At 33.9% G+C, this 14,307-nt stretch overlaps 1 long non-coding RNA gene across 1 annotated transcript; it reads right to left on the reverse strand.

The window, feature by feature from the left end:
* Window positions 1-1,968: 1,968 nt before the first annotated feature.
* Window positions 1,969-8,467, reverse strand: LOC128172289 (uncharacterized). The gene is made up of 4 exons (XR_008242238.1): window positions 8,183-8,467; window positions 5,383-5,488; window positions 2,478-2,661; window positions 1,969-2,067 (listed from the first exon to the last, which is right to left on the reverse strand). It is a non-coding gene; the product is annotated as an uncharacterized LOC128172289 (long non-coding RNA).
* Window positions 8,468-14,307: the final 5,840 nt, after the last annotated feature.

Raw genomic sequence — 14,307 nt, forward strand, 5'->3', positions numbered from 1 at the left:
GCGGGTGATTCATAGTAACCATACTGTCCCTTTTTATAAAGATAAAACAGAAACACTATGTTTAAATAATCTTTTGCATAATGTACTGATGAAATCTATCTCAAAACAAATTCGGATTAGACGATACAATGACACTGTGCCTATTTCAGAAGAGTACCTCTTACAGAGCTATCCCCCCTTTTTGGATCATTTGTGCGTTTGAAATGTGTTTTGATTTGAGAGACCTGACTGACTGTCAAATTTAATCAAAAAGACAAGGGCAAGGCGGCTATAGATATTATTGAACTTGGTATGACTTTCTTTCTTTTTTTGTGTACTTAATGAAAATTAACTAATGCTCATTTGTTGAGAAATTAAGGTTTAATTTGAAATTTTAATTGAAATGTACAAGAACGCGCTATTTTTGCAACAAGTAGCCAGTTTTCCTAGGAATTTGCATAATAAACGAATTTTACAACTGAATGAGCATTGATTTCCATGATGTATATATAATTTTGAATAAGTAGGCGTACTACTTACTCCAAACTTTGTTTGTCTTGCCCTTGTCTTTTTTGTCTCAAATTAGCATTGACGTTTCTTGTCTAAAAGATGCCCATGTGACACTGAAAAGTCACGTGACAGTCAAATTAAGACATGGTCAAGTTAAAGTGACCGATATCTTTGCAAAATCAGTCAAAAAATAGTTTTAAAAAATATATCTTGCAGAAAAAATAAAGCTAAAACAAACGACCTCCTTTTACTGCTGTTTGAAAGCAAATTGTTGCCTAAACTGTCCTGCGATGTTGTATGCAGAAGGTAAAGGAATTTTTTGTTTGTTGTGTAAACAAAATGATGTACACAGCTTACAGAACAAATTCAAAGTTTTCAACAGAGATCCTGCTGTTAGATTTAATAAAGCTGCTCTAGAGGAACTCAGAAATTCTGCTCAACAGAGAGGAGCCATACAAAGGGAGAGGAAGCAAGTTTCTGTCTTCCATAAAAAAAACAAAGACAAAAACATTTTGGTTTCAAAATAATAGGAAAAACGTTCAACAATGGAGAAAAAGAAGAAGAGAAAGATGCCATAGGAGAACTTCTTAAAGAACTGGAAATCAAGAATCTGAAACTGGAAAATGAGAAACTATGAGAAGAAATAAAAAAAAAATTCTCATAGAACAAAGGCTACTAAAAAAGAGAAGAAAAAAAAGATCATAAATGCAAACTGAAATTGAATTTCATAGAAATCAAAAAGTCATATATCATATGTAAACTTAATGCAGATTTATCTGATTGTCTGCTAGACATAACTTTCATATGACCATGCTAGTTTTGCTAACTCTCATTATCAGATCCGAGTTTACTCGTGGGCCACAAGTGGATTCGGGACCCCCTGACGTAGTGTCCTACAAACGGGAACGTCTATAGAAACTTCTCTTTTAAGCATTTAAGTTATTAATTTCTCTTAATGAATAATTATTCAATCATATTTGTAGATGACATAATGTATACTTTCGTGTATTTTCAGAGTAACAAGCGTCTGGATTCTTATTTCCTTGAATTGCATCAATTGATAGAATTAGATATCTTTTTCAATAGTCAGCGTTTTCAACTATCGAAGTACTGAGAGAATAAATAAGTACATGAGATGTTTCTACCTTTTCATATATTTCTGAGATGTACTCTCACATCAGCAAGTTTTTGTTTTGATTTCTTTTTTTTTATTTCTTTTTGTTTTACGTCCGTGTTTAAACGGACAAAAGAAGGCGTCCCATGGTTGGCATCTCTATAAACGCAGTCGGAAAGTTCATAATGCCGAGAAAAGAAAGGTTTCATATAATAAAAAAAACAGTACTTAATTTGAAGTTACGAGTCGAAGTTGATAATCAAAAAATTTAGCGCTGAAAATTTGGCCGATCACACTGCATTCTACAACCATTACTACAATGCCTATTATCGTCATATTCTGATTATCACTTGAGCATAAAGGTAAAAACAAATCACACGACTTGATTAAGAGAAATCGAACAACTTTTATTGGTGAAAAAATGGGTGTTTCTCCTCTCTCTCTCTCTTCCCTTGGGCCTCTTTCTGAAAATGCATAAAAACCGAAAATTATTAAATTTTCCCCATGAATACAATTGTATCATTACGAGGTGCATGTCACTAATTCATAAAATGATTGAGCTATTGCATGTACATGTCTCTGTTTCCAAAATATTTCTGGGCAATGTTCCTGCATGTTACTGCAACTTAGTTGTTTGCGGGGTTATAAGGTGTAGCATTTACATCTGGTATATTATACATAATGTCTCTTCGCTCAATACCTATGTTATGGAGCACCGCACAAGCAATAACATAAGCTGCTGCTTGATCTGGGTTTGCTCTGAAAGTGTCGTACTATATATACTATATCTATAGGTATGGTAGGTGACGTTGAATATTATCCTTAATAAATATTTATTTTTATTCAAAACCACTGATTCTAATGAAAAATATACCTCAGGGTTCCTTGAAGACAGGCAAATCGCCTGTTAAGGATCACAAAGCCTTGTTCCACCAGGACACGCGTTCTGCATAGGGAAGCGTTGTAATTTTGGTGGGCCTCTGTGGTCGGATATATAGGGAGTAAAAAATACCTTCGGCATGGATACCCGGAATTTAGGAGAAGGCCATTGTGTTCAACTGAAAAAAATGTTGATTACCCTTACAAATTTTCAAAGGATATGTTATTTTGAGGGCAACTGTCATACTGCTTATAGAAAAAAATCTGATTGTTTTGATAAGTATCATCCTCAGATTGTGTGCAAAGCGCTGATTCCCTCCATATTCGACTGTCCTGCACACTTCCTTGTCAGTTTGCACACTTGTTATTCCCAATTCATAATCACACATTATTAAAAAGAAATAAAAACATTAGTAAAAGCGAACATTAGTCTTGTCAGGATAAAATCAAATAAACACTGAAAATAAACATAGCGGAGTCTTAATAGTTAATACGCACATACGCTATTATAATAGCAGAAACGAAATATCTGGACATTCAAGGTATGAAATCCTTTCCGATTTACGAAATCGGGCTCGTTTTCTGATGGGGCTTGTATTTTAACGAACGTAACATCAACACAACCCAAGACATTTGAAAAATCTGTTTAAAACATTGTTATCATTTATGAATTTATTTCATATAATTTATGTATACATTAACGAAAAAAATTTGAGAATAAATTTAAAGGAAAATCTTAGGTTATAGTTGAGTATTGTCTTGAGGAATGTTGGTGACGGCGGGGCAAGATGGCTTTATTAATTCAGTATATTGTTATTGTCACTAAAAGAGCATAAGTTTATTTTTTTGATGTGGCTGATGTTCTGGACGACTCCATTTCTGCAAACAGTGAGACATTGCATAAAGTTATATTGAGAGAACTTAGTGTCTTGGGTGACAATGTCTCAAAATTGTCCAGTGTTGTTACAGATTTAGCCAACGATATGACAGGTTAGTTGAATGGCCTCTGTGCACGACTCAGACAAGAGTTTCCTCGTCTAATATCGGTCCATTGCGATTGGCGTTAGCTTGTGTTAAGCTATGCGATCAGACAGCATACATCAAAAAGGTATCTAAATAAAGGGGACCATTGTGGAATGGAATATACTTTGAGGACTCTCCAAAGAGAACTGCAATTTTAGTGAGAGTGCAGTTGGAAATGGCTAACTAATTAGTAAAACTGCCTCATTAAGTCAGAAAAGTTGTTCACAAAGCCAAGATGGCTTGCTCTACTAGATGGTTGTCCTTTGAGTTTTTTTTGGATATGACATCAATCCTAAAAACATTAAGAGAAATGAAGGATGAAGTCATTGCAAAAGGCATAAAGTCAAATTCATTTCAACCATATACATACTGAAAGAATAACTACCAATTCTGTCCCCTCTCACCCTACATTTCAAGCAGAGACCATTACCTATGCTAGGGTCGAGCCAAACATCAAGTACACAATGGATGCTCTGAATGATGTGCTTCAATCAAAGTCCCCTATTGTCAAGATTAAAAAGGATCTTCAAGAGGGTGGAAAACTATATACTCTTGGGCTACATCCAACAGAGCATCTGATGACAGAGATACAAAGTCTACTAGAAAAGTCCGTTAATGCACTCATGTCCAATATTCATGACAGACTTGATGCAGCAATCCAATATCGTCATCATTTTCCATTTTTGACATAACCATTGTGCCAGTGCGGAAAGAAGAAGCTTTTCGAGATTATGAAACGAAGGAAGTCAAAGTAATTGGTCTTCATTTTGGATATGAGAAAGATGAGGTATTGGCACTAGAAGCAGAATGGGTTCTGACTGAAAGACATTTTCAGTAATAAAAGAACGTAAAGCTATTACATGGGGGATGTTACATGTAGAAGATCATTTGATATTTTAAGAAAATATAACCTAGAGAAGGTATCTAAAGGATCAGCTGCAGTTGTTGCTAAGTGATGTAATGACCTCTGTCGTAAGAATTCAAACTCGATGCACACTTTATTAATGACTCTACACAGCAGGCACTGGGACCATTAAACTTGGCCAGCCCAGATTTATGACCAGAAAAAAATCTCAGATATTGATTTCAACTTAGTTCGTCTCATTTAAGGTGGGTCATAAAGGAAGAATAAGCTCACATAAGAAAGTCTAATTTGAAACAGAAAGTGCGATCTAAACTTAACAGGATATTAAGTGAATTATGGATAATCTTTGTTTTAATAACAGTGCCACGCCCACTCTATTGCGCCATAAAAAAATTTTGCATAAAAAGTATAGAAATACATTTTCCAACTGTAACTTCTATAAAGTGTAATCTTTTCTTCGTCCATATGAATATTGTTACGTCAATTTACGTTGACGTCATCGGTGTTCATCAACGTAGCAGCCGATATGGGTAAACGCGAAATTGATTACCTAATTTGCAATAACGTTGAAAAAAAAATTAACAAAGTTCAAAATGAGCCATACTTTGGAGAGAAAAGTGCTACATGATGAAGTTTTTAAAAGGATTGGATTTATAGATGGGAAGTGCAAAGGGGCATAGAGCGACACGGCCGAGAAAAATCAAGCCTGGCAAAGTAGGTCGTTTATTTCTAAACATGTTGAAAATGAAGTGTGATAGACATAATAATTATTTCCAAAATACTTTTCTCATCTCATATTCAATTGGGGCAGCAGCGATGCAATCATGACAATGACATGATAAGTTTTCAATGAATGTGTCGTACATAAATATGGGTTTACGGTAGAGTAAAAAACTATATTCATATTCCATATCATTTTGTAAACAGAGTCTGGCGAATAATCAAAAGTCCCTCATCCAAACCAGACTCATGAAGACCCTTGTTCAGAAATGTAGAGACTCGGACTGTTTACATTTTACGTTATGGCTGAGAACATGTAGGTGTCGCCTATTTCCGCCCACACAGATATTCGGCAAGGATGTATATTTCATTTTGGAATGGATTCTACTGATAGTTTCCTAAAAAACACAAAAAGATAATTTAATTGCAATTGAAAGTATTTACTGTCACCATTTACTACTAAAACTTAAAAACGTTGCCTCTATTTCTTTATATAGAAAGGAAACAGTTCAAAAAGAGAACTGTCAAACAAGAACATAAACAATGGTCCAATATGAAGCAGCAGAGTAATATATATATATTCAATTTTTTATTCCGTAGTGAATTTTTCAAATTGAAGACATCATGAGCAGTTTGATGAACTACCGTATTCACAGTAAATCATAAGATTTTTTAAACCAAAACAATCAACAGTCAAAAGAAGTACCCAGCGACGGGTGGTGGAAAAAGCCCCATCCCCTATGCACGAGGCCATGTTGACCTGCCTTACAGGAAGCCCTCACTGGATGGCATAGATGGGGGTATGGAAACGGCTTCTACAGCTACAGATAACTAATGAATCATCCCATCATTCATTGTTCTCATTATTGATTTAGGATGTTTACTGATCAACCCCAACCTGAAGAACCAGAAGACGCTACATGCAAGATTACATGTACCAGTCCCCCATATACCAGGACTAGTGTACCGGTACAACAGTCTGTTGATGGAAATCAGAAACAGAGACATCAGTGAGATTCATTTGGACGTGTTGGACGCTGAGAAAGACAAATTAAGATTGGAGTGCGAGTATATTAAACTGAAAATGAAAAAAAGAGTGTCTGCAGACCTGGACTTTGTCGAGATGCAGAAAAATTCTTTAAGAAATTGTTATTTGACCTACTTGTCACTCTCTAAATTTTAGAAGTTTAATGCAGCTTTAACTCAGTAAATTGAGAAAAATCTTTCCTCATAGCTAGAAGTACAAGTACTCATTTTTTTTTCCTTTTTGTGTGTTGGTTGTTTGGTTTTTTTTTGTAAGTTTGATAATTCATTTATTTAATATAACCTTAAAGATTTATAGCTTTTTAAAAAGGAAAATATTATTTGGTAAGAGATTCTAATTTCATACATGAAACATCAATCTCCCAGATTCATGTACATTTCATTATGGTAAATACAGTTAAGAAAGGAAATATATAACCTCAGTAGTATATGGGCAATATTACATGTAAAATCTATTGGAAACTGACATACGGTAAAAAGTATCTACAAAAATATATTCAAATACATATGTTCCAAAAATCTCTGTCGCCTTCTTTCTCCCTCTTTGAAGCTTGCTTTGGAGATTGTTTTATCATAAATCAAAACAAATTAACTTTGAATATGAAGAATATTAAAATTTCTTCCTTGCATGTTGAAAATATCTGCCTTAATATTATTATGTCTCAAATAAAATTGGTTATAAGTTCTTTATTCTACATTTAACTGTTTATCAATTTTGAAAGTCAATTAATGTAATTCAGTAATAATAAGAGCACTGTGATCCCTCACAATTTTCTCATTGCCCCCATTGTCAACTACACCATATATTACATCTTCAGCATTAAAGTTATTGTCATATGAAATTGAGATGATGTTTCCTTTGTCGATGCCAATATTGTGTAACATACAATATGGAACCACTGCAACAAACAACCACAATAGCTGAAGTACAAATCACTCGAGTCACCGGTAATATGTGGTTGTCTTTTACTAAAGTACATCCACATATTAGATCTATTTTAAAACATGATTTGAAATGTTTCCTTTTCTAATTTTTAATTGGTTAAAAGTTTAGCTGTAGATTAATTAACAAATCAAAAGGTCCGCGTAACTTAAGTCGGAATTTTTTTTTTAAATTTGAAAGGGATATGAAATTATATATTATAATATTTCAACCGTTGTTTAGACATAATGTATTTATTTCTAAACATACGCTATTTTTTTAACGTCTCAGATAACGATCTCTCTTTGTCTCTCATTCATTCTCTTTCATCTCTCTCTCCTGAGAATCACTTGAAGCTATGACAGGCCCAGTATGTACCCAATGTTTCATACATTTCATAAAAAAAAATCAAAATAGTATAACCACGCATTGTGTGAACATAAATAGTAAACAATGTTTAAGAAATCGGCGATGCTAGTTTTGAGATGATTACGGTCTTAGAAAGGAAATTAAATTAAAATATTTTGTAACTGTTTTGATAAGAATTACAGTTTTAAATCTTAGTATGTGTTTTCTAATCCCCTATAAAAAAAAATCTAGGAAAATATTGAACCTTAACTGGTCAGCGATAATCTCCGTCCGTATTCATCGAAAGACATTAGGTCAATAAGCCGTATATAGAAGTTGCACGCTTAATGCGCGGTACGGTACGCTTTTTTGTCCGTCGGGAGGCGGGTCTTGAATAAATTATCTTGCACGCTTTTTGCACGGTACGGTTCGTTTTGTGAACGGTACGGTACGCTTTGTGAACGGTACGTTTCGTTTTGTAAACGGTACAGTTCGTTTCTTATATATATATATATATATATATATATATATATATATATATATATATATATATATATATATATATATTGCTGTTAGTTTAATACTTTTTATAATTAGAGTATTGGCCAAACAATGAAATTACTTTATTTTTTTTTCTGTTTACCCAAATCAAATGCATTTAAGCAGTCAAGATATGAGTGGTATTCAAATAATATACAGATATAGCAAAGAAGAGAATCAAAAACATTATAATATAAGCGTGTTAAGACAATGATAAGTATTTTAAATGCAATGTTACCTTTTGGTTGTGAAATATGCAGCCAACGACCACCAATAAACAAGAAAGGATGACACTGTGAATGTAATGTAGCGCTGTGAGAGTGGATGTTGTAAATTGTACAATGGATGTTATATAACAAAAGCTGCAGTTATCCAGACGGAGATCATTCAAACATGTTTTATTTTTAAATGAGCGTGATGCATTCTAATTGAAATTTACCTCAGTGATTGAAGACCATATGTGAATTGATTAAAGTTTAATATTTCAACATTTGTCAATAACATCTTTCACATCTGCAGTAGTTTCAGTTCAGATGGAAAAAAATCGGTTTGAAAGCATAAAGGACAAATTTAATCACAAATGGATTGATGGCAGTGCTGTTAGCTTTTGTAAGGCTACAAAAGTCTGGTAGTTGGTGTATGCAGAAGGTAAAGGAATGTTTTGTTTGTTGTGTAGACAAAATGATGTACACAACACACAGAAAAAATCAAAAGTTTTCAACAGAGATCCTGCTGTTAGATTTAACAAATATCCCCGAGTTTCTCATATGTATTTCACGTACAATACAGGCATGGGTTTTGTCAAATACAACACACATGCTTTAAAATGCAATAAAAACAAGAACTTTGAAAAGTAAAACTATGTGGAAACGCGAAAACAGTATTCTCATTTCTTTTTTGATTAAATGTTGTCAGACTTATCACGGGGCACACGCACCACATCAATGTTTACATAGGAAGAAGGAATGAACGCCATACTCCCAATGAACAAGTATGTTGTTCTTTAATGGCGCTTTTGTTAAACATTTTGGTTAAATCTTATTAGTCCCCTACCGGTTTTCACCGGGGGAGCCTATAGCTTTCCTCTCTGTCCGTCTGTCCCCCTTCAGTTTTCGACACTTTTTTTCTTTATGCGTTTGAAGAATAATATGAAATCTGCTGAACAGCTTCCAAATGACAAACTACAGATCAAGTTTACACTTATGTAGCGTCTGGTTGACATATTTTCGAGAAAATTAATTTTTTAATTTCCAATGTTTTAATGCTCGGGTTCGTTAACGGCTTCAGCGTGTATCAAATAATCGAGGAAAGTATGTAGTCGGTTATAATATCGTGCATTACTTGGACCATTCCTTTTATTGTTTCTAACAAACAAATAAGTTCTGTAAAATAGTGTCAAGCATTGTGTTGTAAATTTATTCGACAGGGTTTTTTGTATTATTACAATCGGGTTCGTTATCGGGTTGTTCTGTTGATTCGGGGTACCGAAGACGGTAAGAAATGATATTCCGCATAACAGTGCATTGTTTTCACAAATTTCTACAAGCCAGTAGGGGACGTGTATTGCTTATGCAATACTCTCAGAATGCTTGTTTCAATACAAGTAATAGCTTTTCGAAAAGCTTGCCTGACTAAACAAAATCATTCAATGAAAGCATGCATGTATCAATTAGGCTATCTTATCAGAAATGCATTTTAATTTTTGCTGCTAATCATAAATTTATAAACGGAACGTGCAAATTTAAGACGAAATGTCAGTCTTTTGTTCGATCTAAAACATGTACTGCAGTACATATATATCACTTGAAATTCATTTATTTTATTAATTCAATTCTTAGGAATGTACACATATCATATAAGTGCATGTAAGCTTGAAAGCCGGAGAGTTAATAGTCGTTTTTTTTTAATTGTATTTCTATATTAAGATGCAATATCAACTGAAAGGCATTTTCAAAAATTTCCAACCATATGAAATATGAAAGGGTATACAAACACGTATTGTATTTGAATGTGTGCGTGCAGCTTCATCAAAATCAACTTGACAAGCAATTAAAAAAGTGTGAATTCTCAATTAATGAAAAAACCCTAACTGTTACTTCAATTCAATTAGAATTCCTTATTTTCAGTTTCATTTATTCCATACTCCTACAAAAGTGGTGGGGGGGGGGGGGGGGGGGGGCAAATCCAAGATATTTCCATTTATCCTATACATTTAAGAAAAGTGCCAGCTGCCAAAAAAAGTTGGGAGGGGGAAGCAGCCTTCACTCACCTCAACCCCCGATGCTACGTGCACATGGTGTATTTGCATGATCCCAACCGACTAGTCAACTAATCGGCGCGAAAAATAACAAGAGGCCCATGGGGCCACATCACTCACCTGAGCAACAATGGGCGTTCAAAAGATATTGTGCCATATGGCCATCGGTAGAATAAAAAAAAATAAATATAAAGTATTCGAATTCTACACTTATTTTTGCATACACGTAATCTTTGACATTGTACCTTCACGAAATACTGTTTTTAAACAGAATAAGAAAATCCTACGCAAGATATAGAACTAAATACTTGGTAGGGGTACACTGTTATATAACTTCTAATTTCCTGTATTTTCGTTCTGCCCCCCCCCCCCCCTCCCCCACTTAATTAAGCGATCTAAATATATGAGAGCATATAGGTACATTTTCTTCCTCAACTACTTACTAGTTATTGTATTTTTTTAAAAATATAATAGTTATTGTTTTTTATCAAAAAAATCCTACATGTATACATGTAAAGAAGAAAATTGCACCTCAATGCGCTCAATTTCTCAAATTAAAAATATTCAACAATTTAATTTGTCTTCTCCATTATAATTAAATGACTGTTGTTTACCTCGCTTAAACTCGTGACTTTTATAACTTTACTCACAGTTGATTGATGAATACACTGGAATGAAAATTATTTTCACGTGACATGTTAAAGAGCTATAAAAATCAATGTTACCGTATTGACAGGCACACCACTCTTATTTACTATGGCTCACTATAAAAATCAACAATTTAATTTGTCTTCTCCATTATAATTAAATGACTGTTGTTTACCTCGCTTAAACTCGTGACTTTTATAACTTTACTCACAGTTGATTGATGAATACACTGGAATGAAAATTATTTTCACGTGACATGTTAAAGAGTTATAAAAATCAATGTTACCGTATTGACAGGCCCACCACTCTTATTTACTATGGCTCACCCATTATTTTCATTTTTATTCAAACATAACAAATGACAACAAACCAGAATAATTTTCTGCTGTTATATTTTCTTAGGAATAGCGATAATTCTTTTATCCCCGCAACAGAAATGTGTCAGAACTGTGGAAACTGTTTCAACGATGTCGTTTTTATTTACTCACATTTCACATTATTCACTGTATAAAGAGGGGGCCCAAGAGAGTAGTTTTATACAGCATTTCATTCTTTATTTTTTTTGTGTACAAGTATTTAACATACTCTAATTCATATAGAATTTCTAATGATCAACCAAAATTTCAGCGTCAATCGTAGAATTATAAGCAAGATGAGCTAAAAATTTTGCTACGTTTGAGTCATATTTTGTTCACATGAGTTTATTACATTCCGCTTAAGATTTTTAACTTGGTATTTCCTATTCGGCATTTAAAATTGAAAAAAAATGAATGGCCTCAGATCTGTGTACAAACATAGAATTGAGCAAATTCTGTATCTTGCTTATAATTCGAAGCTTAACACTCAAATATGGCAAGTAAATAGAAATTGAAAACAATTAAACACAAGAAACATGCACCATAACAAATAAAGAACAATTTATTTTTCAAAATGCATATACATATATATACCTACATATTTCCGTCAGCGATATTTAAACTCTATTTAAAGTGAATAAACTCGAGAAAATGCTGAGCATCTCAACAAAACATATTGCATTATTTACCATTACGCAAAATATGATACCGAATTACCAATAGCCTGAATGAATTGCATTTTAGTTCTTTCTTAATACATCAGATGTTGCTTAATTTGCGCAGGTAAACAGAAAACTGTTTGATTTACCGAAGTCTCTGTAAAAATATGTAGAAATACAAGCGACAGTTCCCAGATTAACGCAAAGCATAAATGAAAACGAAACGAAAATCACAACAATCTAACACCACCGTCATATGTGAAAACTGTCAACGCATTGAAATATTTAGCCTCAATTTACTTCTCAAAATCGGCACCAATGTATTTTGCATGTTTCAAAGATTCCCTTCGTACACAAACTGTAGCACAACAAACAAATTCATCATTGTCAGATCGACCCGTTTATCATATAGTGTCATGGCTGCTTTAAACAAAGAATCTCGTTTTAGAATTATGGAATACGAGTCTTGGTAAATTGGGTAAGCAAACCCGGGCCGGGGCAAAATAAAAGCCGGGGCAGATCGGCAATCGTCAATTCCAATTATGCATTATTTTGCAGCAATATTTACAGCGAATACAAATATACTGGTCAGTAAATATCTTGAAATTTTAATGAGATTGGCAGATTAATAACTGTCAATCTTATGTTTTGCCCTGGCCCGGTCATGCCCACCCATTGTACCAAGACTCATGGATGCTATAAATTGATTGAAACACGCCTTTTCTTTATTATTTTCGTAATAACTCAGATTTGAAACAGAATTAGCCCATAATTTTTGCAATTTCTATTTTCCTTCCCATAAGGATTATTCATGCTAAATTACGTTGAATTTGCCTCAGTAGTTCTTGAGAAGAAGATTTTTAAAAATGCACCCCCTTTTTTCTACAGTTTCGAGATTTTCTCAGCTCTGAATAAAGATACTGTAGACGTATTTTTTCCAAGGGGTCATAATTCCGCGGAATCACAATATCAATTTCATCCGCGGGTAAAAATTTACGCGGATTCTTTGAATGAAAAAAAAAATCATTTGAATAATTATTATTAAATTTAGTTCTGAGCGATTTTCTTTCCCTAGAATTTGTCCAACTTTGGAATTAAATTGTAAGAACTGTTCACAGTGAATAGTAATTATCGGTTGTGCACTGGTCGGTAGTAAATAGTTAGCCGTCAAGATGTTACGACGCTGGCTAAAATCGTCTTGTGAGACACCACATGACGAATAATTAAATTGGGAATTCTCACGCGATTGAACAAGAGGCCCATGAACAATAGGTATGATAAAATCAGCTTAATGGAGTCATAATACAAACTATCTGGACAATGTACAATAATATATGTAGATCCTGTATAAATAAAATCCATTTTTCCCCTGGATATTCTTATGTTTATAATCATTAGTTCCTTTTCTAACAGGATAATTTTATAGTCATATCATATGTTGAGTATTGCAGTTCTCAAAAAGATCCTTAACAATAGTTTATTTATGGGATATAAACCTACATCAAACTCTGAACCTTCCTGTGAGGCCGAAGAATTGTCCTGGGGCCAATGTCTTAACAATTATAAAGAATCATCTGGCTGATTAGTTTCTGAGAAGAAGATTTTTAAAGATTTACCCTATATAATTATTTGTTAAACTTTGACCCCCCCATTGTGGCCCCACCCTATCCCTGGGGATCATGATTTTCACAACTTTGAATCTACACTACCTGAGGATGCTTCCACACAAGTGTCAGCTTTTCTGGCCGATTAGTTTCTGAGAAGATTTTTAAAGATTTACTCTATATATTCCTATATAAAACTTCGATCCCCCATTGTGGCCCCACCCTACCTGCGGGGGTCATGATTTTCACAACTTTGTATCTACACTACCTGCGGATGCTTCCACACAAGTGTCAGCTTTCTTGGCCGATTAGTTTCTGAGAAGAAGGTTATTAAAGATTTCCTCTATATATTCCTATGTTAAACTTCGACCCCGCCATTGTAGCCCCACCCTACCCCCGGGGGTCACGATTTTCACAATTTTGTATATACACTACCTGAGGATGCTTTAATACAAGTTTCAGCTTTCCTGGTTTTATGGTTCATAAGAAGAAGATTTTTGAAAATTTCTCGTAAATTTTCATAAATTCCTAATTATCTCCCTTTGCAAAAGGGCGTGATCCTTAATTTTCACAACTTTGAATCCCCTTAGGCTAAGGATGCTTTGTGCCTAGTTTAGTTGAAATTGGCTCAGTGGTTCTTGAGAAGATTTTGAAAATGTGAAAAGTTGACAGACGGACGACAAACAAAATGTGATCAGAATAGCTCACTTGAGCTTTCAGCTCAGGTGAGCTAAAAAGTGAACATGTTGTGAATATGTTGTCATGTGTCAATGTCATTTTACAGGTTTTTAAAACTGATTCCAATGAGCTGTTTCTTTTTTATCTGTTGATATGCATGT

Source organism: Crassostrea angulata, chromosome 2 (genome assembly GCF_025612915.1).
Source record: "Crassostrea angulata isolate pt1a10 chromosome 2, ASM2561291v2, whole genome shotgun sequence".
Taxonomy (NCBI): domain Eukaryota; kingdom Metazoa; phylum Mollusca; class Bivalvia; order Ostreida; family Ostreidae; genus Magallana; species Magallana angulata.